Source organism: Triticum urartu, chromosome 3, assembly GCF_003073215.2.
Source record: "Triticum urartu cultivar G1812 chromosome 3, Tu2.1, whole genome shotgun sequence".
NCBI lineage: Eukaryota > Viridiplantae > Streptophyta > Magnoliopsida > Poales > Poaceae > Triticum > Triticum urartu.
In genome coordinates, this window is record NC_053024.1 from 654,774,466 (window position 1) to 654,799,012 (window position 24,547).

Consider the following 24,547-nt stretch of genomic DNA (forward strand, 5'->3'; position numbering starts at 1 on the left):
CTTTTCCCCTTTCTATACTCGATTGCTGTGACCAGACGATGGAGCCCAGGAGCCAGACGCCACCGTCGACGACGACTCCTACTACACTAGAGGTGTCTACTACTACGTGCAGCCCGCTGACGACGACCAGGAGTAGTTTAGGAGGATCCCAGGCAGGAGGCCTGCGCCTCTTTCGATCTGTATCCCAGTTTGTGCTAGCCTTCTTAAGGCAAACTTGTTTAACTTATGTCTGTACTCAGATATTGTTGCTTCCGCTGACTCGTCTATGATCGAGCTCTTGTATTCGAGCCCTCGAGGCCCCTGGCTTGTAATATGATGCTTGTATGACTTATTTTATTTGTAGAGTTGTGTTGTGATATCTTCCCGTGAGTCCCTGATCTTGATCGTACACGTTTGCGTGTATGATTAGTGTACGATTGAATCGGGGGCGTCACAACCACCCCATCATACCACATCATAATCATCTCAATAGCATGTTGGCACGCAAGGTAAACCATTATAACTCATAACTAATCAAGCATGTGTAGGATCGAAAGTCTGCCTAGAGGGGGGATTAGACTACTTGACCAAATAAAAATCTAGCCTTTTCCCAATTTTCGTTCTTGGCAAATTTTAGCTATCTTAACACAAGTCAAGCAATCTCCACATAATTCAAGCAAGCATGCAAAAGAGTATATGAGCAGCGGAAAGTAAAGCATGCAACTTGCAAGAATGTAAAGGGAGGGGTTTGGAGGATTCAAACGCAATTGGAGACATATGTTTTTTTCATGGTTCCGATAGGTGGTGCTATCGTACATCCACGTTGATGGAGACTTCAACCCACGGAGGGTAATGGTTGCGCGAGTCCATGGAGGGCTCCACCCACGAAGGGTCCACGAAGAAGCAACCTTGTCTATTCCATCATGGCCGTCGCCCACGAAGGACTTGCCTCACTAGCGGTAGATCTTCACGAAGTAGGCGATCTCCTTTCCCTTACAAACTCCTTGGTTCAACTCCACAATCTTGTCGGAGGCTCCCAAGTGACACCTAGCCAATCTAGGAGACACCACTCTCCAAGAAGTAACAAATGGTGTGTTGATGATGAACTCCTTGCTCTTGTGCTTCAAATGATAGTCTCCCCAACACTCAACTCTCTCTCTCACAGGATTTGGATTTGGTGGAAAGAAGATTTGAGTGGAAAGCAACTTGGGGAAGGCTAGAGATCAAGATTCATATGGTTGGAATGGAATATCTTGACCTCAACACAAGTGTAGGTGGTTCTCTCTCAGAAAATGTGTATTGGAAGTGTAGGTATGTTCTGATGGCTCTCTCTACGAATGAAGAGTGGGTGGAGTGGTATATATAGCCTCCACACAGAATCTAACCGTTACACACAATTTGCCAAACTCGGTGGGACCGAATGGTTAAACTCGGTCGGACCGATTCAGCAAACCTAGTGACCGTTAGGGTTTTCGGTGGGACTGAGATGCAACTCGGTAGGACCAATATGGTTAGGGTTAGGGCATAATGTAATCTCGGTGTGACCGACTAGACAAACTCGGTGGGACCGATTTTGGTAATAAGCTAACCAGAGAGTTGGTCAGGTAAACTCGGTGGGACCGATTCGCTCATCTCGGTGAGACCAAAATGTTACAGAAGGGAAACAGAGAGTTTAAATTGCAATCTAGGTTGGGCCGGTCGCTCATCTCGGTAAGACCGAAACGTTACGAAGGGAAACAGAGAGATTACAATCCCATCTCGGTGAGACCGAGATCCCTATCGGTGAGACCGATTTGCCTAGGGTTGGTGGCAGTGGCTATGACATTTGAAACTCAGTGGCGCCGGATAGAAAGAATCGGTGGGGCCGAGTTTGACTTTTGGTTTAGGTCATATGTGGATGTGGGAAGGTAGTTGAGGATTTTGGAGCATATCACTAAGCACTTTGAGCAAGCAAGCCATTAAGCAACACCTCATCCCTCCTTGATAGTATTGGCTTTTCCTATAGACTCAATGTGATCTTGGATCACTAAAATATAAAATGTAGAGTCTTGATCTTGAAGCTTGAGCCAAACTTTTTGTCCTTAGAATTTTGAGGGATCCACTTTCCTCATCCATGCCATGCCATTCATTGAGATTTTCCTGAAATATTAATCTTGGAATAATGTTAGCTCAATGAGCTATATGTTGTTAGGAATTACCAAAACCACCCAAGGATAGTTGCACTTTCAGCATGGCACAAGCAACTATGATCTCTAATTGTCATTGCAAACATGTTTATTCATAACAAGCTGAATCAAGAACGATGAACTCATTATATTTACAAAAACAAAAGAGGTCGAGTTCATACCAGCTTTTCTCATCTCAGCCAGTCCATCATATATCATCATAATTGCCTTTCACTTGCACGACTGAATGATGTGAATAATAATAATAGTGCACGTGCATTGGACTAAGCTGGAATTTGCAGGCATTCAATAAACAGGAGAAGACAAGGCAATATGGGATCTTTTGTGAGATAAAGAATAATGCATATAAGAGCCATTTCAACAATTTAATTATGGTCTTCTCCTACTGACCCCCAAAGAAATAAAACTATTTACACGGGAAAGCTCCCAACAAGCAAAAGAAGAACAGGAAATATTTTTGGGTTTTCTTTTTAATTACTACTACCAGCATGGAAAGTAAATTAATTAAAAGCTACAACTAATTTTTTGGTTTTTTCTTAAGGTTTATTAAACACACAAGAAGAAAGCATAAAAGGAAATAAACTAGCATGGATGATACAATGAAAAAGTATGAGCACCGACATCTAGCAATGAGTGTGTGTGAACATAAATATAATGTCGGTGAGAAATACGTACTCCCCCAAGCTTAGGCTTTTGGCCTAAGTTGGTCTATGGCCACAACTGGCCTGGCTGATATCCATAATAATAGTTGGGGTTGTACCGCGATGCAGCGGCTATCACCTCCTGAGCTGAAGTGTGGCGACAAGCGGCCTCCGCTCTCCTCTCATACTCATCTGCCTCCTCTCTCATAATAGTATATCCTCCTCTTGCCTGATAATCAAAGAAAGCAGGAGCAGGGAGAGTAATACGGACATCACAGCGTCTGTCAAAGATTAGTCGGTACTGGAGAGGCGATTCGTTCCTCTCGACAAAATGGTGATAAACCATAGAATCAAAATCTAAATAAGCAGGAGGTAACTCCATGTCTCGTTCACGAACGTCTATCTCAAGAAATTTAGCTAAGAGGGTTGCATAAATTCCTCCAAAGAAATATCCATTATATCTATTATGATGCAACCTACGAGCTACAATGGCTCCCATATGATAAGATTGGTCTCCTGACACAGCACTCCTGAGAATGCTAAGGTCAGGGACACACATGTGACGTGCTTCATCCTTAGCATTTATGCACCTACCTATGAAGAGAGCAAAATAATGTATAGCGGGAAAGTGAATGCTCCCTATGGTAGCTTGCATTATATCTCTAGATTCCCCTACCGTTATACTAGCAAGAAAGTTTCTAAATTCAGATTTAGGGGGATCCCTAACACTACCCCATTGTGGTAGTTTGCAAGAAAAAGTGAAATCCTCTAAGTCCATGGTATAAGATTTGTCATAAAGATCAAACATGACTGAAGGAGAATTACGCGAAGATGAATACTCAAACCTCCTCACAAAAGAGGTTGTGAGATCATGATACTGGGGGCATTTGTCTGCCTCGAAGTCCTCAAGACCGGCATTATGCAAATATGCGTTAAATTCTTCTTTAATTCCCGCTCGATCCATAAAATTTTCAGAAGGCCACTCACAAGGACGCACCGAGTGTCTCTTGGTGGCTCTTCGTCAGCATCACGCATTGCAAGCCTGGGTCCTTGCTTCTTTGAAGAACCACCTTGGAAAATTTTCCTAAGCATATTTCTTCCTCTGAAAAATTCTGAAAAATTTTAGTAACTTCAAAATAAAAGTAAACCAAGCTCAATAATATTGATAGCAACCACTCCTACAAGTGCCTAGGGCCTATATCATGCATCAAAACTACTTTTGTCCATATAAATTTGACATGAAAGCTCAAGAACAGGGTCACCTAAGCAGCAAAAATTTGCAATGAATAAAGCACTAGAACAAAAACTAATTGGACCAATGGAGGAGTCACATACCAAGGAACAATCTCCCCAAGCAGTTTTGTGAGAGGTGCTTTGAGCAAGGAGATGGAAAATAGCAGCAAAGAGGGCTGGAACTCGTGCTTGAGTTGGTTTTTCGTGTTTGTGGGAGGAAGAAGAAGAGGATGGGTGCAGGAATAAGTGGAGGAGGGCCACCGTGGGCCCATGAGGCAGGGGGCGCGCCCTCCACCCTCGTGGCAAGGTGGTTGGCCCCCCTGGTGTGTTTTTTGTTCCATAAGTCCTCAAATATTCTAGAAAAAATCATATTTAATTTTCAGGGTATTTGGAGAACTTTTATTTTTGAGGTATTTTTATATTGCATGGATAATCAAATAACAGACAGAAAATTATTTATTTTTACTTTATTTCAACTAAATAACAGAAAGTATAGAGAGGGTACAGAAGGTTGTGCTTCTAGTTTCATCCATCTCATGCTCATCAAAAGGAATCCACTAACAAGGTTGATCAAGTCTTGTTAACAAACTCATTCCGATTAACATGAAACCGGAGAAATTTCGAACAACACTAGGTTACCTCAACGGGGATATGCACATCCCCAATAATAAGTATATCATATTTCTTCTTGACAGTAGGAAGAGGAAATTCAAAACCTCCAAATATAATCGATGGAATTTTTCTGATAGAATTGATACTATGAACTTGAGGTTGTTTCCTCGGAAAGTGTACCGTATGCTCATTACCATTAACATGAAAAGTGACATTGCCTTTGTTGCAATCAATAACAGCCCCTGCAGTATTAAGAAAAGGTCTTCCAAGAATAATAGACATATTATCGTCCTCGGGAATATCAAGAATAACAAAGTCCGTTAAAATAGTAACGTTTGCAATCACAACAGGCACATCCTCACAAATACCAACAGGTATAACAGTTGATTTATCAGCCATTTGCAAAGATATTTCAGTAGGTGTCAACTTATTCAAGTCAAGTCTACGATATAAAGAGAGAGGCATAACACTAACACCGGCTCCAAGATCACATAAAGCAGTTTTAACATAGTTTCTTTTAATGGAGCATGGTATAGTAGGTACTCCTGGATCTCTAAGTTTCTTTGGTATTCCACCCTTAAAAGTATAATTAGCAAGCATGGTGGAAACTTCAGCTTCTGATATCTTTCTTTTATTTGTAACAATATCTTTCATGTACTTAGCATAAGGATTCATTTTGAGCATATCAGTCAATCGCATACGCAAAAAGATAGGTCTAATCATTTCAGCAAAGCGCTCAAAATCCTCATCATCCTTTTTCTTGGATGGTTTGGGAGGAAAAGGCATGGGTTTCTGAACCCAAGGCTCTCTTTCTTTACCATGTTTCCTAGCAACAAAGTCTTTCTTATCATAACGTTGATTCTTTGATTGTGGGTTATCAAGATCAACAGTAGGTTCAATTTCTACATCATTATCATTACTAGGTTGAGCATCATTATGAACATCATCATTAACATTTTCATTAGGTTCATGTTCATTGCCAGATTGTGTTTCAGCATCAGACGTAGAGATATCATTTGGATTATCAGGTGGTTCAGCAATAGGTTCACTAGAAGTTTGCACAGTTCTATCATTTTTCTTTTTCTTCCTTTTAGAAGAACTAGGTGCATCAATATTATTTCTCCGAGAATCTTGCTCAATTCTCTTAGGGTGGCCTTCAGGACACAAAGGTTCCTGAGTCATTCTACCAGTTCTAGTAGCCACTTTAACAGCATAGTTATTTTTCTTACTATTCATCTCATTGAGCAATTCCTTTTGAGCTTTAAGTACTTGTTCTACTTGAGTGGTAACCATAGAAGCATGTTTGCTAACAAGTTTAAGTTCACCTCTAATTTTAGCCATATAATCACCCATGTATTTAATCATATCAGCATCTTGTTTTAATTGTCTGCCGAAATAAGCATTGAAGTCTTCTTGCTTAAATATAAAATTATCAAACTCATCCAAGCATTGACTAGCAATTTTAGCAGCAGGGATTTCAGCTTTATCATATCTATAGAGAGAATTTACCTTTACTACATGTGTCGGGTTATCGAGGTCTGGAGGTTCTTCAATAAGTAAAGGGTCAAGATCATATATTTCCTCAATATGCGGTAAATTAAGACCATGTATTTCTTCAATAGGAGGTAAATTCTTAACATCTTTAGCTTTAATACCTTTTTCTTTCATAGATTTCTTTGCCTCTTGCATATCTTCGAGACTGAGAAATAGAACACCTCTCTTCTTCAGAGTTGGTTTAGGAATAGGATCATTAATTGGAGCAGGAGCTAGCTCAGGAGGTACCCAATTATTTCCATTTGTCAACATATTATTCAATAATATTTCAGCTTCATCCGGTGTTCTTTCCCTGAAAAGAGAACCATCACAACTATTCAGGTAATCTCTGGAAGCATCGGTTAGTCCATTATAAAAGATATCAAGTATTTCATTTTTCTTAAGAGGATGATCAGGCAAAGCATTAAGTAACTTGAGAAGCCTCCCCCAAGCTTGTGGGAGACTCTCTTCTTTAATTTGCACAAAGTTGTATATTTCCTTTAAAGCAGCTTGTTTCTTATGAGCAGGGAAATATTTAGCAGAGAAGTAATAGATCATATCCTGGGGACTACGCACACAACCAGGATCAAGAGAATTAAACCATATTTTAGCATCACCCTTTAATGAGAACGGAAAAATTTTAAGGATATAAAAGTAGCGAGATCTCTCATCATTAGTGAACAGGGTGGCTATATCATTTAATTTAGTAAGATGTGCTACAACAGTTTCAGATTCATAGCCATGAAAAGGATCAGATTCAACTAAAGTAATTATATCAGGATCAACAGAGAATTAATAATCCTTATCAGTAACACAGATAGGTGAAGTAGCAAAAGCAGGGCCAGGTTTCATCCTAGCATTTAGAGATTGCTTGTTCCATTTAGCTAATAACCTTTTGAGTTCATATCTATCTTTGCAAGCTAAAATAGCTAAAGAAGCTTATTGATCAAATAAATAACCCTCAGGAATAACAAGTGGTTCTTCATCATCACTTTCATCTTCATAATCAGATTCAATATTTTCAATCTCTCTAGCCCTAGCAAGTCGTTCCTCGAGAAAATCACCAAGTGGCACAGTAGAATCAAGTATAGAAGTAGTTTCATCATAAGTATCATGTATAGCAGAAGTAGCATCATCAATAACATGCGACATATCAGAACGAATAGCAGAAGTAGGTTTAGGTGTCGCAAGCTTACTCATAACAGAAGGTGAATCAAGTGCAGAGCTAGATGGCAGTTCCTTACCTCCCCTCGTAGTTGAGGGATAAATTGTTGTCTTAGCGTCTTCCAAATTCTTCATAGTGTCCAGCAGATATAAATCCCAAGTGACTCAAAGAATAGAGCTATGTTCCCCGGCAACGGCGCCATAAATTAGTCTTGATAACCCACAAGTATAGGGGATCGCAATAGCTTTCGAGGGTAGAGTATTCAACCCAAATTTATTGATTCGACACAAAGGGAGACAAAGAATATTCTCAAGTATTAGCAGCTGAGTTGTCAATTCAACCACACCTGGAAACTTAGTATCTGCTGTTTAGTAGCAAAGTAATATGATAGTGATGGTAACGGTAACAAAAGAGTAACGAAAGCAAAGTAATGTTTTTGGTATTTTGTAGTGATTGTAACAATAGCAACGGGAAAGCAAATAAGCGTAAACCAGTATATGGAAAGCTCATAGGCATCGGATCAATGATGGATAATTATGTCGGATGTGGTTCATCATGTAACAGTCATAACATAGGGTGACATAGAACTAGCTCCAATTCGTCAATGTAATGTAGGCATGTATTCCGAATATAGTCATACGTGCTTATGAAAAAGAACTTGCATGACATCTTTTGTCCTACCCTCCCGTGGCAGCGGGGTCCTAATGGAAACTAAGGGATATTGAGGCCTCCTTTTAATAGAGAACCGGAACAAAGCATTAGCACGTAATGAATACATGAACTCCTCAAACTACGGTCATCACCGGTAAGTATCCCGATTATTGTCACTTCGGGATTAACGGATCATAACACATAATAGGTGACTATAAACTTGCAAGATAGGATCAAGAACTCTCATATATTGATGAAAACATAATAGGTTCAGATCTGAAATCATGGCACTCGGACCCTAGTGACAAGCATTAAGCATAGCAAAGTCATAGCAACATCAATCTCAGAACATAGTGGATACTAGGGATCAAACCCTAACAAAACTAACTCGATTACATGATAAATCTCATCCAATCCATCACCGTCTAGCAAGCCTACGATGGAATTACTCACGCACGGCGGTGAGCATCATGAAATTGGTGATGGAGGATGGTTGATGATGACAATGGCGACGAATCCCCCTCTCCGGAGCCCCGAACGGACTCCAGATCAGCCCTCCCGAGAGGTTTTAGGGCTTGGCGGCGGCTCCGTATCGTAAAACGCGATGATTTCTTCTCTCCTATTTTTTTTCTCCCCGAAAGCAGATATATAGAGTTGGAGTTGGAGTCGGGAGATCTCCAGGGGGCCCACGAGGTAGGGGGGCGCGCCCCCCACCCTCGTGGACAGGGTGTGGGGCCCCTGGTCTTCATCTTTGGCGAGGATTTTTTATTATTTATTGTAAGATATTCCGTGGAGTTTCAGGTCATTTCGAGAACTTTTGTTTTCTGCACATAAAACAACATCATGGCAATTCTGCTGAAAACAACGTCAGTCCGGGTTAGTTCCATTCAAATCATATAAGTTAGAGTCCAAAACAAGGGCAAAAGTGTTTGGAAAAGTAGATACGACGGAGACGTATCAAGACCCGATTAGCTACCAGAGTGTATGCAATGAATAAAATTAGGATTAAATTGATGCACATGAGTAGTGGATTCTTAAAGAAGAAAAATTTGATGAACTACCTCTCTATACACAATGGAATTAAAATGTTACTTGGAACACTGGAGTTTTGAGGGAACGAAGGCATCTAACGCAATTCTCTGACTTGTTGGGAGCAAAATAGACATGGACAGAAAGTACAAGAGAATGAGAGTGAGAAAAATAGTTGCTTGGTCCTTCAGAATCAAACAAAAGCATTAAGAACATATGAAGTCTGACCAAATGGTTGGACAGGGACTCGTGTTATAAATATGGACTGGATCGGATGATGTCAAGACATATACATATAGCTAAAGAACTAACAATGACGTGGCTTCTTGAGAGTGTACGAGAACAAAATTAATGATTATTTGTGGCAGATTGCATGCGCCTAAGAAAATTAGTGGGAGCATGTGCACGGAGAGTTAGTGGGAAAGCATTTTTACATGGTGGACCTACTTAATGATGTGGATAGCTTGCATGTCAAAATAAATAAGATAGTACAGATGAATCTATTAGAAATATAGGATTAATGTAGATGTTGTGTTCCAATATGAAGCATTTTCGGGTGTTAGAGGCGGGCGTAATTGCTCACGATGGAAAAGGTAACTTTATAGTTGCATCTAATTGATTTTTTCCAGGTATCAACTGCGTCAATCGGCGGAGATAACAACAATCAGAAACATATTATACTTAGCAGGGAGAATCGGGTGTAATAAGCTGATGATAGAATCTGACAATAGTTTTGCAGTGGAGGCAGTTCAGCAAGGAGGCGACCATGTGGGTTCTGCAATGCTATAGTTCTCGAATACAAGAAGCTAGCCCTGGATTTTGCAAAGATATCATATGCTCACTATCTCCAAGAAGCAAATGAAGTTGCTGATGTGTTACCGAAGAATTCTTTTAGCGAAAAATATTTTGCATTCTAAAACTCTATGATCTCTTTTTATTTCCCAAAGTCTTGTAAATGATCTATTGATCATGTGAGAAATAAAGTCTTTATGCTTTCAAAAAAGAGTGGTGGAGAGGTCACGAACAACGTCCCAAGACCAAATTAGATGGGCTGGTAGCCCGTCTTTTACCTCCAAAGAAAGGTACAATGGATTTATGAAGGGGATTATGTAAGTCCTGTTTCTAGATGGCCTGTTTCTATGGGCACGGATCCATAAAGTCCCTGATCTGTATTGCCACCCTCAGGTGGTAGATGAGCTAGCTCGCAGGATAGGCAAGGTTAGGGAGGTTCAGCTTCGGCCTACCCTATATTATGAAGGGGATTATGTAAGAGCTAGGGTTCGTGTTCTGACTGCCAAACCATTGACTAGATTTGCTCCTCTTAATGTTGAGGGAGAGGGGAGAAAGATGTTGGTGGTGAAGTATGAAAAGGTCCCGTTCTTCTGCAAAATTTGTGGGATAATGGGGCATGGTTTTGAGGAGTGTGGCAATGGGATATGGAATGAATCAGACAAGAAGTGGGGTAGTTGGATGCTTGCAAAGCATCGGACAATATCTTATTCCCAGCCTTCCAATGGAAGATCTTTCTTCCGAGGAGGACGAGGTAGAGGAGGGGGAAGAGGCAGAGGCAGAGATATGAATCAAGATAGGGGAGGAGCAGCAAATAAAAAGGGCCCCGATCGTGGGAGTGATCCACATGAAGAAGACGACCTGGAAGGTGACATGGATAATGCTACGGAAGTTTTAGCTTCTGAAAACAGGGCCAATAACAAGAGGAACTCGGTGGAAAACTCTCAGGTTGGATTGCGTAAGGCTGCTGAACCTAGAGCGATGTCAATGGAGTCGGGCATGGTCCCGTTTGATAAGACACCACCGGGCATACCCCCATTGCCCCCGGTGTATGTGTCACCCGGGAAGATAAACAAGAGGTCAAAGAAGGAGACAGAACAAGAAGAAGCGGGGGAAGAGGTAGAAAGGAACAAGGCAAAAAATGTTCTATCGGCGGGCTCCCATGTGGAGTGCCGCCGGGATCAATGAGTATAATCAGCTGGAATTGTCGAGGTGCGGGCAAAGCCTCGACAATTCGCGAGCTTCGCGAAATCGTGAAGAAATTTGTCCCTACCTTGCTTTGTATTGTTGAAACTCAAGTTGACAAAGTAAGAGTAGAAAGTTTAGCTAGTTTGATAGGTTTTGATAAAAGCTATGCTGTTAGCAGTGTTGGAAGGAGTGGAGGTATTGGGTTGTTTTGGAATAATAATATAGATATTGAAGTTTTGGGCTATTTGGATTATCACTTGGATTGCGGGGTTCGAGAGGGGGGTTTTGACCCCTGGAGACTGACAATTGTGTATGGGGAGGCTCAAACTCACCTTCGGTACCGAACATGGGACACAATGAAAAACATATCGTCTTTGAGCCCTCTCCCTTGGTTGTGTATTGGTGATTTTAACGAGGTATTACGTCTGGAAGAGCATGAAGGTATTGGACAGCGAAGCAACGCACAAATACAAGGTTTCCGAGACACAATTGACACTTGCATGTTGATGGACATTGGTTTGAAGGGTCAATTTTGGACTTTTGAGAAGAAAGTATAGGGTGGTACTTATACTCGAGTTAGGTTGGATAGAGCACTAGGATCTACCGACTGGTGTTCGGTGTTTCCTTTTGCAAGCCTTAATCATGTTACCTCTGCCACATCTGACCACGGCCCTATTCATCTATTACTGAACAGAGGTGACGAGACGAGACAAGTGAAGAGCAAGATATTCAGGTATGAAGTAGCTTGGGAAACACATGAGGGCTTAAAAGATACCATACTCGCAGCGTGGACTGAAGCTCATGTGGCGGACAGAGTTGAGGAAGTAAGAGAGAAGCTTTAGAACCTATCAAAGAGCCTTGGGGGCTGGGATAGGAGAACGTTCGGTTCAGTTAGAAAGGAGATGAAAACTATAAAGGCTGAGCTTGAGAAGATCCGTAATGATCCTGCACGTATTGGTCCGGGCCAAGCGGAAAGGAAGCTGAATGAGAGGCTAGTGGAACTCTATCACCGGGAGGAATTGCTTTGACGTCAGAGGTCAAGGATAGAATGGCTAACATCAGGGGATAGAAACACGAAGTTTTTTCACATGAGGGCGAGCTTGAGGCGCAAGAAAAATATGATAAAGGCGCTGATGAACTCTTTGGGAATTCAGGCAGAGGATCCGAAAGAGCTAAAGGAGATGGTAACAGAATTTTATAAGACTTTGTATACATCAGAGGGGGTAACTAATATGCAATCAGTGCTTGATCATGTGCCTCAAAAAGTTACTCCTGAAATGAATGAGATGCTTGTTGCGGACTACACCGAGGAGGAGGTGAAAGCAGCACTGTTTCAGATGTTTCCCACCAAGTCTCCAGGACCCGATGGCTTTCCAGCTCACTTCTATCAAATACACTGGGATGTTTGTGGTGATGAGGTAACCAGGTGTAACACCCCGGATGTAACTTTCCCTATTTGTACTCCAACTCTTGCCGTTTCCGGCGTTAAGTTATTTTTATTTTCTCGGGTTCGGGTTTTGTCTCCGTGTGTTGTTGTCGTTGTCATGCATCTCATATCATGTCATCATGTGCATTGCATTTGCATACGTGTTCGTCTCATGCATTCGAGCATTTTCCCCGTTGTCCGTTTTGCATTCCGGCGCTTCGTTCTCCTCCGGTGGTCATTTCTAGCTTTCTTTCGTGTGTGGGGATTAAACATTTCCGGATTGGACCGAGACTTGCCAAGCGGCCTTGGTTTACTACCGGTAGACCGCCTGTCAAGTTTCGTACCATTTGGACTTCGTTTGATACTCCAACGGTTAACCGAGGGACCGAAAAGGCCTCGTGTGTGTTGCATCCCAACACCCCTCCATTTTGGCCCAAAACCCACCAAACTCTGCTCCATCATATAGAGCGTTCGATCACGATCGCGTGGCTGAAAACCGCACCTCATTTGGACTCTCCTAGCTCCCTCTATGCCTATAAATAGGTCCTCCTCGAAAATCCCGGATCCCCTCCTCCTCAAACCCTAGATCCAACCCACCGCGCTGCGCCGGACAAAAACAGCGCCGACGGACACGTCCGGATCAGCCCCGCCGTGCCACGTGGCGTGCTGCCATTCGCCGCGCCGCCCGCCCCACTTCGCCACCGCCGCCGGCCCGGGAGGCCCAGGAGGGGCCCCCGAGGCCCAGTCCTCCGCCGCCGCCGCCCGGGGCATCGCCTCCGCCCCGCCGCCCCGGAAGCCCGACCCCGCCGCCTTGCTCCTTCTCGCCGGCGAGCCGGAGCCCGCGCCGGCCACCTCGCCGTGGGTGCCGCGCCGCCGCCGTTGCTCCGCCTCGCCACCCCACCGCTCGACGCCGGCCGCCGCCGCCTTCCCCTCACCGGCAAGCTCCGGCCGGCCTCTCCCTCAACTCCGGCGAACTCTCTCCCCCGCCGGTGAACAGCCCGCCGGCCGTCCTCGATCCGCGTGCAGATCTCAAATCTGGAATTTTCGGAGGTTGACTTTTCTCAGAAACCCTAGCTCGTGTTGCATACTTTGACCTGCCGAAACTTTGCATCCGTAGCTCCGATTCATGCATATAGCATATCAAAATGTTCATCTCAGAGAGTACATCATTTCATTCCATTGCATCATTTTCATTAGAATTCATCTTGCTGCCCAAAATGCTATTAGAAGAGGGCTACTTGAGTTAATTGTCAGATCTGTTACTCCGTTTAGCACTTCTGTCATTTTTGCCATGATTAATGTGTGCATGCTATGCCCGTGAGTTCTACATGTGTTTTGTTAAGGGTTTTTTCATCTTTCCAGAGGTGCAACCCATGTATTTTTAGGATGTGTGTGGTGACTTCTGCAAGCTCGCAAAGTGGTGCACTCGCTAATTCTGTTTTCAGGGACTTAGTAATTTCACTAAGTCCTGGGATTGTTTATCTCACGATCCATATGTTCTTGTTGTTTCCTAGTGATCCGTGCCTCTTTTGAGGATGATCAGTAAGGGAGTTTTGTTAATCTTGTAGTACTCTATCCATCCATGTATTTGTTTGCAATTATGGAGCACCCTAGCTTGAGTCAATCGAGCTCTACTTTTGCTTCGTTGCGAATCTGGGTAGATCGTCAACTTGTTTGCGATTTTGCCGATGTTATTGTAGTTGACCCGTGCATGCTATGCCATTGTTCTTGCCATGTCTAGCTTTTATTTTGTGACTTCTTAAGGGATGTATGCTGGTCTTGCCATGACTTGCACCGTGGTGAGTGCATCGAGCTCGTAAACATGCCTTCGTGAGTTATATTTCAGCATGTGCCAGTTTTCACTAAGTCTGAAAACTGATTATGTTTTTGCTATGTTCGTGTGCTTGTTAGTATATTTTGTGATCCCTTTTGTCTCAAGGTCACTAAGGGACTTTTGTTAAGCTTGTCGAGTAGCTCCATGCCATGTCTTTCTTTGTCATGTTCAGGTCCTGTAGCATGTTGTTTTGTTGCTCCGAAGAGGGCTATATGATCTGAAATTCCAGACAAGTGTTAATTTCACTAAGTCTGAGATCTGTTTTACCATTTGCGTTTTTGCCATGCTTGTTTGAACCTGTTAATGGATGAATTGGCCGTAGCTCAGTGCTAGACTTTTGTTAAGCATCTTGAATGCTTCCCTTCCATGTATTTTGATGTCATGTTTGGTTGCTGTAGCATGTTCATTTCATTGCATTTAGATGCCTACTTGCTGTAAATCGCAGACCGGTGTCATATTTTGAATCGCTTGCCATTTCCAAACCGTAACTCCGATTCCGGCATTCTTTATATCGTTTTCAAGCGATTTAATCTCATCTTTCCTGTGGCACACTTGGTTTTCCAAGTTGAGGCTAGGTTCATGCTTTTCCTGTCATATCTTGCATTTGGCATCCCGCATCGCATCCCGCATAGCATATTATCTTTGCATCGTGTTGATTGAGTTTGCACGTGGTTGATTGTATCCTTGTTGGTTGTTTGTCTTGTTTGGGTAGAGCCGGGAGTTGAGTTCTCTAACGAGGAGCCCGTTGAGTTTGCTTTTGAGGATCCAGTCAACTCTGACAACTGCGCAGGCAAGATGATCATACCCTCGAAATCACTACTATCTTTGCTATGTTAGTTTGCTCGCTCTTTTGCTATGCCATTGCTACGATGCCTACCACTTGCTTGCAAGCCTCCCAAATTGCCATGTCAAACCTCTAACCCACCATTGTCCTAGCAAACCGTTGATTGGCTATGTTACCGCTTTGCTCAGCCCCTCTTATAGCGTTGCTAGTTGCAGGTGAAGACTGGAGGCCGTTCCTTGTTGGAACATTTATTTACTTGTTGGGATATCATTATATTATCTTGTTATCTTAATGCATCTATATACTTGGTAAAGGGTGGAAGGCTCGGCCTCTCGCCTAGTGTTTTGTTCCACTCTTGCCGCCCTAGTTTCCGTCATATCGGTGTTATGTTCCCGGATTTTTGCGTTCCTTACGCGGTTGGGTTATAATGGGAACCCCTTGATATTTCGCCTTGATTAAAGCTTTTCCAGCAATGCCCAACCTTGGTTTTACCATTTGCCACCTAGCCTTTTCTTTCCCTTGGGTTCTGCAGACTCAAGGGTCATCTTATTTTAACCCGCCCGGGCCAGTGCTCCTCTGAGTGTTGGTCCAACCTAGAGCCCCTTGCAGCGCCGCCTCAAGGAAACTCGAGGGCTGGTTTTAGTTGTACGGATTGCTTATCCGATTGTGCCCTGATAAAGAGATATGTGCAGCTCCTATCAGGATTTGTCGGCACATTCGGGCGGTGTTGCTGGTCTTGTTTTAACCTGTCGAAGTGTCTTGAGTTACCGAGATACTGAGTCTGATCGGAACGTCTTGGGAGGAGGTCTATTCCTTCGTTGACCGTGAGAGCTTTTCATGGGCTAAGTTGGGACTCCCCTGCAGGGATTGAACTTTCGAAAGCCGTGCCCGCGGTTATGGGCAGATGGGAATTTGTTAATGTCCGGTTGTAGATAACTTGAACCTTAACTTAATTTAAATGAATCAACCGAGTTTGTACCGTGATGGCCTCTTCTCGGCGGAGTCCGGGAAGTGGACACGGTGTTGGAGTAATGTTTGCGCAGGTTGTTCTCTAGTTTCTCGCTCGCGCTTTGCCTCCTCTTCTCGCTCTCCTTTGCGAATAAGTTAGCCACCATACTTGCTAGTCGCTTGCTGCAGCTCCACTCATATTTTACCTTGCCTTACCTATAAGCTTAAATAGTCTTGATCGCGAGGGTGCGAGATTGCTGAGTCCCTGTGGCTCACAGATTACTATTACACCAGATGCAGGGCCTGATGATTCCACTCCAGGAGACGCGTGTGAGCTCAAGTGGGAGTTGGACGAAGGCTCTCAACGTTACTATGTTTCCTTTCCCGATGATCAGTAGTGGTGCCCAGTTGGGGGTGATTGGGACCGTGTCGCATGTTGGGTTCTCTTTTAATTTGGCGCCGTAGTCGGGCCATGAGTGTTTGGATGATGTAATGTTATTTATGTACTTGATTGACGTCGCGAGTGTAAGCCAACTATGTTATCTCCCTTTTATTATCATATTACATGGGATGTTGTGAAGATTGCCTAACTTGCGACATATGCCTTCAATGCGATTATGTCTCTAAGTCGTGCCTCGACACGTGGGAGCTATAGTCGCATCGAGGGTGTTATACCAGGGCGGTGCTCAGAATAGTTAGAGGGGAAGAGAGTCCAGAATGCATCAATGATACTTTCTTGGTGCTAATCCCGAAGGTAATGAACCCATCATTGTTAACTCAATTCAGGCCCATAAGCTTGTGCAATGTATTGTATAAAATTGCTTCGAAGGTAATTGCAAATAGGTTGAAGCAAATTCTGCCAGAGATCATATCAGAAGAACAATCTGCCTTTGTTCCAGGTAGACTTATAACAGACAATATTATTACAGCCTATGAGTGTTTGCATTTTATGAAGAGGAGCAAGGCAAAGGGTAATAGTAGTTGTGCATTGAAACTCGATATGATGAAGGCCTATGACAGGCTAGAGTGGGACTATCTCAAGGCAATGATGGTTAAACTCGGTTTTGCCTCTGTGTGGGTAAACACGGTAATGAAGATGATCACCTCAGTTTCTTTTTCAGTCCTGTTTAATGAAGAGCAACTAGAACAATTCAGACCGTCGAGAGGTATCCGACAGGGAGATCCGATATCCCCTTATCTTTTCTTGATAGCAGCGGAGGGCCTTTCGTGCCTACTCAAATCCGTTCCTCAATCGTCAGCTTTTGTGGGAGTTCGGGTGGCACCGACAGCACCAGTTGTCAACCACCTACTCTTTGCTGATGATAGCCTGCTACTTTTCAGGGCAAGTACCGAGGGGGCACAAGTGGTGTCAAACCTGTTAGATACTTATTGTAACTCTTCAGGGCAGAGAGTGAACAATGATTAAATCCTCAATTTTCTTCAGCAAGGGGTGCCCCCAAGTGGTCCGGGATGCTATTAAAAACTCCCTCAATGTGCATGATGAGCAGTTAACCGACAGATATTTGGGCATGCCCACGGATGTGGGACACTCCAAGAATGGCACGTTCAAATTCTTGAGGGATAGAGTGTGGGAGAAAATCAAGGGATGGATGGAGAAGTTACTGTCTTATGCAGGCAAGGAGGTTTTGATCAAGGTAGTGGCCCAAGTCATTTCGGTTTATTCTATATCTTGTTTCAGGTTGCCAAGAGGTATTTGTGAGAGCATCACATCAATGATAAGGCGATTTTGGTGGGGCAGCAAAAGGGGGAAGAGAAAACCCTGTTGGGTATCATGGGATGTGTGCACAAGGCCAAAAAACTTGGGAGGACTAGGGTTTCGAGATATAGAAAATTTTAACATATCTCTTCTGGCGAGGCAAGCATGGAGGATTATACAGGACCCGTTATCTTTAAGTGTAAGAGTTTTGAAGGCAAAATATTTTCCGACATCCACTTTTATGGAGGCTGAGTTGGGTAGTAACCCCTCACAGATATGGAGGGCAGTTCTTGATGGAAGGGAAGCTCTTGCACAAGGGATGATTAGAAGAATCGGGACTGGAGAGTCAACGAGAGTGTGGGAGGATAATTGGTTACCAAGAACAGGGATGATGAAGCCAATGATATCTCTGTTGGATGAAAAACCTGTTTTGGTCTCGGAGCTGATAGAAAGTTCAACGGCATCTTGGAATGAACATAAGGCGCGATCGGTCTTCCTTCCAGTGGATCCGGAGATCATCTTGAGGATACCACTCTGTACTAGCAGGGTGGAAGATTTTTGGGCATGGGGAGAAGATAAACGAGGCATTTTTCGGTGGGTTCAGTTTACAATTTTTTGGCGGGAATGAAGAGGAGGAACGAAGAGCTGCTACAGGCTGTTGGAGGCCGAGTTAACTATGCAGAAGATGAGAAGGCATGGACCTCACTATGGAACCTGAAGATACCGTCAAAAATCAAAGTTTTTCTCTCGAGATTAGGCCATCAGACCATACCCACGGGGGATCTATTACACCACCAGAATATGTCCACCACTAAGATATGTCCTTTTTGTTCAGCGGATGACAATTGGAAGCATGCACTAATAGATTGTGTGATGGCAAAGAGTATATGGTCACTAAGCTCTGAAGAAGCAGTGGAAGTCATGCTACAAAATCTGTCCATGAATGCTAGGAACTGGTTGTTCACAATCCATGATGAGTTATCGCATGAGGATTTTGTTCGGATGGTGGTAACCTTATGGGCTATTTGGCGAGCACGTAGAAGAGCAGTTCATGAAGACATTTTTGAGAGCCCATTCGCGACTAATTCCTTCATCAATATTTTCCTGGGAGACATCCAGTTGTTGGAGAAGGATACACCAACTCGGGCAACGAAAGTAGCACGTTCGGCGGCGTGGCTGCCTCCTCCAGAGGGCTATGTAAAGATAAATACGGATGCGACTGTTGTGACGGAAGGTTCTTTTGGCGCGGCAGCGGCCGTCTGTCGTGACAAAGATGGCAAGTTCCCGGGAGCATCCGTTTTCATGGCAAAGTTTATATCAGATGTAGCTACTTTGGAGGCTCTGGCGATCCGGGAAGGGCAAGCTTTGGCACTGAATTTAAATATAAACATAATTCATATTGCTTCAGATTGCAAAACGGTGGTTACAGATATTGGGAAGAACTCGAAGTCTGAGTTCGGAGCTATTATTCATGAAACTGAGGATTGGTCTAGTTTATTTATTTCCTGTAATATAGCTCATGAGTATAGGAGCTCGAATTTCGAGGCTCACAATCTCGCTAAGTATGCTTTAAATCTCGGGTTTGGACATCATGTGTGGTTGGGCCAACCCGGGGATCTGCATTTTTTACCTGTAAACATTCTGGTATCTGAATAAAGCTTGGCGAGTTTGTCTAAAAAAAAGGTACAATGGATTTATTATTAGAAATAGCGAGGTGTAGTTCTGGTGTCCGCACGTATGGGCAGTCCTATTAGCACGTTTTGCTTGTTCGGTCGCTGCGTTCGCTCGCTCGGTTGGTTTTTCCCTCTTCTTCTGTTTGTACACTGATTGGATTGGTCAAGTTTTCATTGATTTTTCTGTCCTTATTCGTGTTTTCCTCTTTATGGTTTTAGCAAATTTCTTTATATTCCTTTGTTTTTTGTTTTTTTCTATGTGTTTTCTTGACGTCTCTCGTCGCTTATCATTTATATTCTCTTTTTTCATCTTTTTCCTTATTTTTTCATCAGTTTTAATAAGTTTTTTTCATCTATGTGCTTTCTTTATGGTTTTATTTTGAGTTTCTTTTTTCATAGTTTCTTTAACGGACTTTTTTTATACACATTGAACCTTTTTATACAGCAAATACATTTTTTGTCTACACATTTAACATTTTTCACATACATGATTACAATTTTTTAAATATATGTATTCTGTTTTTGTACACATTCTACTTTTTCGTATACATAAGAAACATATTTTTACACCTGTTTAACATTCTTTCAATAGAAGATTAAAATTATTCTAAAATAGGTGTCTACTTTTTTGCATAAATATTGTAATTTTTTCTTGTACATATGAAACATGTTTTCAAACTTTTTTTGAATACATGTTAAAAATATTCAAATACACGTTGAAGCATTTTTTTTATGATAACAAGAATTTTAAAGCTACGCATTTTTTATATTCTAAAAACATTCCATGGACATATTATATGAAACACGTGAATTTTTTTTCTGAATGGTATGAAGTAGTTTTTCTGATATACAAGAATAAGTTTTACATTGTATAAAGATTTCTAAACATGTCATGTACATTTTTTGAAACGAGTGAACATTGTTTTGGAATGTTATCACCATTTTTATTAATAATCTTTTTATACCACGTTAACATATTTCAAGTTCACGATATTTATTTATTTTTGAATTTTTTTAACTTTTGGAAGATATGTACATACAAAGTTTTCACCGTGTTATACAAAAACCTTTATCTAACTTATTTTCCTAGCGAAAGATCGCATACATAGACGACTTTTTTTAGGCATTCATGTACACTAGAATCAACTCTATGAGCTACTGGTGCTGCCAACATTAACACTCCACTAAGATAGCAGCATACGTTCAGCTCAACGGCCAGCTTCATGCAGTAAGTGAGTCTGTACTGGTTATGTGAACCGGGCCAAGCCGGGGCTACATTCGCAATAACCGCGCCTTTTGAGTTCCTCAAAAGATGAAAAAAAACACTTACTGCATGAAGCTGGCCGTTGACAAAGTGCGCGGCTTGGCGCGGTTCCTCAAAAGAAAAACAAAACATGCTTTCATCGCCAGAATTATATGTCGCCAGAACTTTTTTTTTTGAGACAAATGTCGCCAGAACTGGATCCCAATAATAGGGGAATCGCCTATGGGTGACAATAGCAGGCCGGCCCTTTTTAGCGCGGATGTTCGCTGCCTGTTTGGCGCCAAATTCTATTTGGCGCCTGTAGCGCCCGATACAGTTACTTGCACAAACGGCCCATCTCCCCCTTTCGTTATATGTTTATAACGCAAGAAACTGCGCTCGAGAGAAACAAACATGCGACCTTCAGCATCAAGGGAGGATGCAATAACCACCGCGCCACCTCTCCCACTTTTGACCAGTTACATCTTTTCTTTCCTTTCTTCTTCTGTCTTTCCTTTTTCCGTTTTTTCAAGTTCTCTTTTTCAAATTCGAGATTTTTTTCTTTTTCTTCATGTTTTTTCTGCAAAATGGATGGACATTTTTTTGTCAAATTCAATGAACATTGTCCATATTCAATGAACTTTTCTTTGAATTTGATGAATTTTTTTCAAATTCGATAAAACTTTTTTCAATTTTGATGAACCTTTTCAAATCCAATGAACGTTTTTTCGAATGCGATGAACTTTTTCTGGATTCGAATTTGATGAACCTTTTTCTGAATTCAATGAACTTTTTCTGAATTCGATGAATTTTTTTCAATTTGATGAACCTTTTTCAAGTCCGATGAGTAGTTTTTAAATCCGGTGAACGTTTTTTGAAATTCAATGAACTTTTTTTCAAACTCGATGAAGATTTTTCAAATCCGATGAACATTTTTCAATTTGGATGAACTTTTTCTGAATTCGATGAACCTTTTTCAAATTCGACGAATACTTTTAAAATTTTGATTAACTTTTTTTTTCATATTTGATTAACTTTTTTTGAAATTGATTAACTTTTTTCTAAGAACAAGAGTACACACTGTAGCAAACCGGCTTTTTTCCCTAAGAAAGAAACAAGCGATCGAGCGGGCGACTAGCGAGCGAGCAGCCGGGCGAGCGAGCGAGCGGCGGGGGCTGGCGAGCTAGCGAGCTAGCGAGTAGCGGGGCTAGCGAGTGTCGCTGGGCCAGGCCCAGCCAAGTAGCGCAGCGGGCGCTGGTTTGCCAACGGGGGCTGAAGGCGCCGAGGAGGAGCTAGCTGTAGGGTTTGACTCAAAAAAATAACAGTCGCTGTAGGATTCGCTCGCTCCAATTTTCCTCATTCTTTTTACCTTTTTACCTTTTTTCTGTGTTTTTTCACTGATTTTCTATGGTTACTTTTGTTTTCTTGGTTTCTCTTTGTTTCTTCGTTATTTTTTGTTTTCTTTGTTTTCTATTTTATTTACTTTTTCTGTTTTTATTGGTTTATAACACATGTCTACTTTTTTTCAATGCCATTGTATATTTCCAGCGCACATGTGAAACATAGTTTGATGCACGCTGGAAATTTTTTAAATACGTGGTGTACATTCTTCTAAATTACATGTTCGGATTTTTTTTTTGAATACATGGTTAGGTATTCCAAATATAGTTTGTACATTTCTAAAAAAGTTGACACTACCGGGAAAATTTTCTTACATTGTATACATATTTTTTCATAATTTCATCAACAATGTATAAATATAATTTTAAGTAGGTGACCATATTTTCATATTGCATAACATTTTTTTAAAATGTCAGAAACATTGTTCAGGAATGTGCGAACTTTTTTTAATGTCACATACTTCTTTTTGAATGGTACGAAGCATTATTTTATTAGGAAAACATTTTTTACATTGTATAAACATTCTTTTAAATGTCAAGAACTTTGTTTTGAAACGTGTGACCCTTTTACCCTTGAAGTTGCATGTTGGATATTCATGTCCATTGTCCATGGGTCATGTTTGTGTGCCCCGTGTGCTTCACTGGAGGGATTGTGATTTTTTTTGTCCGTGCTGATATGTATTGTAATGCCTCTACTTTGATGTGAGAGATTTCCCCACTTTCCCTAAATACAATGGAGGGTCATGTTTGCAAAAAAAAAAGGTTTACCATGGGCTAAGCACACCATTGGAGATTTTGTTCACCATTTTGCTTTAGTTCAATATTATACCCCCTCCGCCCCAAAAAGTCCGTATCTATACATGTTTTAGTGTTAGATACATTTGTATCTAGATAAATATAAGACAAGATTTTTGGGACGAGGGTAATATATAGTCTTGTAGTTCTTTTTCTCATACGCCTCCAAAGTGAAGCCGGGTTCCACTGTAAACATGTAAACACGACGGAATTAGTTTGTCAACGACCCAAAAGCAGAAGAATGATAAACAAAAAAGACATGCTGATAACAACGTTAACAACCAACAACATAGAAGTTTTGCTACCACGCAAACACCATAAGAGCATCTCCAGCCATCGTGCCTCCCATGAGGCATTTTTTCAGCCTCGTGGATTTGTGCTGGTGAAATTTTTGCTTTGGGGGCTGGATTTTTTCCAGCGGTAACCCACCCAAGAAGCCACTCGTGTGCCTAAACGGGACCGCCTCGAAGAGCCTCTCGAGCAGGAGCGCGTCGTTGATGTCGGCGTCGAGCACGACGACGCCCTGGTCGGCAAGGAGCTTCTGGCGCCCACGCTTGAGCGCCTGGTCATAGTAGGAGTTGAACAGCCGCCGCCGCCGCTTCTGGCGTCGCGCGATTCCACTAGGTACACCTGCCGCCACTCCCAGTTGTACAACTGGTGCCCGACCTCCTCCCGGTGCAGCTCGCATACCGCTGCTACGCACGCACAGAGGTTGGTGCCGTAGGCGAGGACCGCGAGGTTGTCGGCCAGGGCGCACAACCGGCCATGCCATAACGCTACGTCCTGGAAACCTCCGTGCCTCGAGCCAGCGGCGTCGATCGTGGTCTTACAGGACGCGGACATGACGTTGTCCGGCCAAACGAGCTCGACCGTGCGGCCATTGCCGCTGAGCAGGGCGGCCACCTAGCCGGGGGAGTTGGGCTGCGTAGAGAGCATGACGGCACGATCCCCGTCCGAGGCACACGGCGAGGAGGCTCTGGCGCGCGGCGGCAGCGCCCGGGAGGAGGCTGGGTGCAGCGCGGCTAGGGCGGGAGGCGCACAGCGAGGAGGCTCGCCAGAGTTCGAGCGTGCGGCAAGGGCGGGGGGCATTGCGGGAGGCGTGTGCAGCGGCTAGGGCGATGAGGAGCACGAGGAGGGAGAAGGGTGCGCGAGGGAGAGCGCGACGAGCGTGACGTAGTTGATACGGAAGTAGGCGAGGTTCTTGCAGAGGCGGGCGGTGGTGTCGGAGAGGATGTCTGGGCGCGATAGCGTGGCGCGGTCCAGGAGCTTAGGCCAGGGGAAGGCGCCCGAGAGGGAGCGCTTGGCCGAGTCGTAGAGGCGGCCTAGGAAGCCACGTCCAGGAGGTGGAGGGTGGCTCGCCGGTGGGGAAGGGCTTGGTGGAGGGCATCTACGAGTGCTGGAGCGAGGAGCAAGGGAGAGAGGAGAGAGAGCAGAGGAGCGAGGAGTAGGAGCGATGGGCATGCGGGAGAGAGAGGATAGAGCTTGTCTTTTTTGCATGCATCACGTGATGGGCCTAGCCAGAAAAAGGAAGGAGAGAGAGAGAGATTAGAGAGGCTGCCACTGGGCCTTTTGCAGCTAAAATATAGCGCCGGCTCCCCCAGCTGCCCCCGGCTCTTTGGATTTGCCTTGCATGCGCCGGTTGTAATTTTGGGCAAACCCGGCGCAAAACGAGCCGCGAAGGTGCGGTTGGGATGTTTTTTGATCGCCGGTGCTAAAAAAAG